A 4,666-nucleotide genomic window follows, 5' to 3' on the forward strand; every position below is an offset into this window, starting at 1 on the left:
TGGAACTCACCACCACATGAAATTATTGAAGTAAGATTCTAACAAGGATTAGTTGTTTCTTTGACTAAGAATAGCATTGGCAATGATACGTGCCAGGATGGCAATTACACAGGCTATTAATCCACCCATTCCATGACATACACTGATGAGCATTTGATGTCAAGAAGACACTCACCTCCTTCACTTCAGCAATATAACACTGCCCTTTTAGGTGTGATGAAACTGGAAGTAATTTTCCTCTGAAGCAGTCTGCATTGTCATAGTCAGAGACAGGCCAGTGGACTAGAAAGATCATTGGTTTGGTCTCATGTGGTGTTCCCTACGTTCCTAATAAATTTAAAAATGTATTAAAGCTAATGTTTAAAATCAAATTAACACAAGTTAAGAAGGAAGGTACTATATATCTGGGGTGAGGCATGAGCTATAAGAGATTACAAGTATAGGTTACAAGGTTCACAAGATACATACATAGTATATAACCAGTATAGACCCAGCTTGGGAGTGCTGGAGTTTTTTTGCTACACAAATTGGAGACAATTTGCCTGTCTCGCCATCTTAGCCTTCCTCTGCCACCTTCAATTGTTTTTACCCTTTATTCTTTTTCTTTATTATGTATTAAGGCTGCCTCACCACTCAGCCTCGCTCCCCCTGATTTCCCTGCACACGTGAATTTATAGTTAGAAATAGCAGGTCTTCCCTTCTTGTTTGCTGGAGGACCTTGGGGATATTATTGGGAGGACTTAGATTGTGAGGAGGCTGCAATGCGAACCACAGCTCTCTCGCACTACAACCAGAGACTCACCATGCACTCTGCCCTCAGCTAGGAGAGTGGCAGCTCCACTCCAGGGGCCAACCACTATTCTCGTCCTCCAAGGATCTGACCAAGGTCCTTCCAGCAAAGAGGGATACAAGAACCGCACTGCGGAATACCACATCTTTACAGAAACAGTAAGAGGAAACATTTCTTTGCACTTCACCTTTAACACTGTCAGCAAGTTCCACTAAAAGAGAGAACCAAACCCAGCCCAGCTGTTCCCTTCCACCAAAGGGCAGGACAAAAGCCAAAGCTGATTAGCTGTGCTTTATTGCTGGTGAGAGCAAACAAACCCATTTCCAACCTATTCCTCTAACAAGGATGATAGATCCCTAAGCAAATATTGTGGCTGCATTTATTTGTGATTTGAAATTGGTACCCAATTCAGGGCAGCAGCTGGCCTGCAGATCCTTACTGTCACAGAGCGCTCTCAGCTCTTTTGCACAGTGGGTGAATACTATGGACATCTAGGTAATTTTAATTAAACATCTGTAAAATGTACTAGCACTTATTACACTGCTCTAAACTTCAGTTACATTAAAACCTGCAACATCCGAGTGAGACATTTCCATTTGTGTCAGATTAATTCCTCCCATGAGCAGCTGGGAGTGGGCAAATCTGAAAGACAAAGTTACAGAAGAACAGTAGAAAAAGAGGATCCTCTGCCCAAGCGATAAAGTATAAACAGATTTTGATCCATCCTTGTGGGGACAAAAAAAAAAAAACAAAAAACAAAAAACAAAAAACAAAAAAAAACCAAAAAAAATCAAATGTTGCTGAGCCACAGGAATGGACTAGCAAGAGGTGCTCCATGTCAGGACAGAGGTGCAGTGACAGTGCTTTCTGCTGTTGATGCTGCTTTTAGAGACTGGTCCTTGTCACCAGCAAGGAAGAGGTGAACTTTACAGATATAGTCTTATTATCCAAATAATTATGTGACAATTGGAAGTGCCCCCCAGAATGGGAATTGTGATTATCCAAGCTGTGGCACTGCCCTCTGAGCCATTCAGACAAGATGTACCACCACAAGTCTAGATAATTCTTTTCATCCGTAGATCAAGGGACTTCACTGAGGGAGGCAAGTATCTTTATCCCCACACATCCTGAGTTTACAGGAATAGAGAACATGCAGAAAGGCAGCAGTGAGGGGCTAAATTACCTCTGAGCCCCCACCGGGCCTTCCACAGGAAACAAACGTTAGAAAAGGAAGGAGTCAAGTTTCACTCCATTACCTTAAAAAGCACAGGGAGGGGCGCTACGGAGGTTCCAAAACACACCTGTGAGTCTCCTGATTTTGGGGATGGTTTCTAATGCTCCATGGCTACCACGCACAGAGGCTGTCAGAGCGAGCTACTAAAATGGTCCAACAAATCATAGGCTTTTAAGTTGAAGGTGCAGCTGCAGGAGCGGTGCCAGGGTTTTTGGCGCCCTAGGCAGGGGTCCTTCCGCACTCCCAGTCGGCGGCGGCAATTCTGCGGCAGGGGGGTCCTTCCACACTCCTGGTTTTCGGGGCACTTCAGCGGCGGGTCCCGGAGCGTGGAAGGACCCCCCGCCGCAGAATTGCCGCCGAGAGCCACAAAATGCTGCCCTCCCAAATCCTGGCACCCTAGGCGACTGCCTAGGTCGCCTAAATGGAAGCGCCGTCCCTGTGCAGCTGTCTTCACATGGCTAACAGATGAAGCTGGAAGGATTCATGAGCTGACAGTCATTTAGTCCCAGGTTTTTGTTTTTAAATCGATTTTAAAAGTTTGATGACTATCAGGAAATTGAACTCTCATCCAGTTGTTTATTCAGAATGGTGTAACTGTAGGATTCAGTACTTAGAAATAAAATATTTCAAAATTAAAATTGACTCCCGGGCAGACGAGACAGCAAGATCGCCACAGGGACCAGATGCAGACTTGGAAGAATGAACTTCAAGAGCAGTTAGTTCCACTTACACCAGGTCCGAATTTGGATCTCAGTTGTCTGGAATTAAAACATGGTCTTTCCCCTTCCCCGTACAGTACATTTATATTCATGACAACATTTTTCAGGCTAGAGGGAGAAACTGAAATTATCTATAGCAGGATTTGATTTTGATCGATCAAAGCCTTGACAGAGACAAATCATGTTTAACAGGGGACAACAGTGTGTACATAAATTCACAAGGTGGAAACCTCACTATCATTCTTTCCTGGAAAATCTCTCTCTCTCTTTCTCTCTCTCTCACACACACAGACACACACAAAAAACTTCTCCAGTCCAGGTATCAAAAGACTCCTGAATCATATTTCTCACAGCTTTCCCCACACCAAGGCCACAGAGCTGGCTGCACCATGACTCTGAAGACCAGATGAGCTTTATTTTTAGATGCTCTGGCCATGTGCTTTTTTTCCAGTAATTCTACTCAAACATGTTCCTGGAACTTGGGAACATAACCAGCAGCAAGATGACACCTCCTGCCCGTATATCACATCACCAGAACAGCGGTGGGGAGGAGAGAAGAAAGGACAGATACTTGTGTCACTTTATCATTTTCTACTTTATTACTTCAAATTAACAACCACGATAAAGCTCAAAAAAGTCCAATATTTACACAGGAAAAAAGTACAAAATCCCCCCCACCCCCAAAGTTCTTCAGGTTTTTTTTTTTTTCAGTTTTTTTAAATTACAAAGTAATAAAAAGTTTTGCTCTTTAATTAAAAAAAAAAAGAGAGTAAGGGGGTAAATAAATTAGGGAAAAAAAAAACCAGTGTTAAATAGAAAGGAATAAAACCAAAACCAAATCTCCTCCCTCCCCCACCCACACCCCCATCGGCTCCACACTAGTGTCAATGCGCCAGCTAGAGGACATATGTCACAGCGGTGATCATTGCATTTTAAAACCCAAGAACCATGGGGTGTCTTGAGCATTCCTAAAATACATTTAAAACAACTAAAGTGGGGGAAGAAGGAGGCGGTCAGGGATAGTGCATATGCACCGGGATATCTGATCTTTTATTTGGGGTGGGGGGGGGGTGGAGCTGGAAGAGGGAAACCATCCCCCAAGTTTCTGCACACCCCTCTCTTCTCCTCGGATCCCACACTTTTCCCTCAGTAATTAAAACAAAACAAAACGTAACATCACGTGCAGCCTGATGTAAAAGACCCCACACCCGGTATGGGAAGTGGGTTACAATCTCCCTGTCCTTCAGCTTCACTTTCACCTCCTCCACTCAACTGCTCACCCCCTCTGGAAAGAAACCCTTGGCGTGCCAGGACCATTTGTCTTATTTATACATGCCTGGTGCTTCCGGTTACTCCCCACATGGTGCAGAGGTGCCACTGGGGAAAAAGGATCCCTGAATAAGTGGCAGGCCTTTCCTGTGACTCCTCTCACAGCTTGCCATCCATTTCTTTTAATGCTTGTACCACCAGCCATGGCTGGAATCAGAGATTTTCTACCTGCCCAGGAAATTCCTGCAAAACAAGTGCAACCGCTCCCTCAAAAAATTAAAAAAAAATTGCATTAGAAACCACTCGATCTTAAAATCAACCAAAATTAAAAGAGACAGGAAGTTGTTTTAAAAACAAAACAAAAGAGCAGAGTCAAGGGAGGGCAGGGTGCAGTCAGCTGGGAAGACGGTGCGCTGAGGTGGGGCCGGGGGGAAAGCTGCACAAAGGCAGCAGAGGCATTTCTGCAGGGCTCCCGTGTCGTTGGCTTCTCGGAGGCGCTCATGTTGGGGAACGCAGGCGGCGAGCTCAGAAACGTTTCATGCCAGCACGGGGAGGGCAGCTCATCTCCTCAGTGTTGGCAAAAAAACAAAACAAACAAACAGTTTTGTGGGTTTTTTTAAGTTTTTTGTTGCTGTTGTTTTTGGGGTTTTTTTG

Source organism: Gopherus evgoodei, chromosome 1 (genome assembly GCF_007399415.2).
Source record: "Gopherus evgoodei ecotype Sinaloan lineage chromosome 1, rGopEvg1_v1.p, whole genome shotgun sequence".
Classification (NCBI taxonomy): domain Eukaryota; kingdom Metazoa; phylum Chordata; order Testudines; family Testudinidae; genus Gopherus; species Gopherus evgoodei.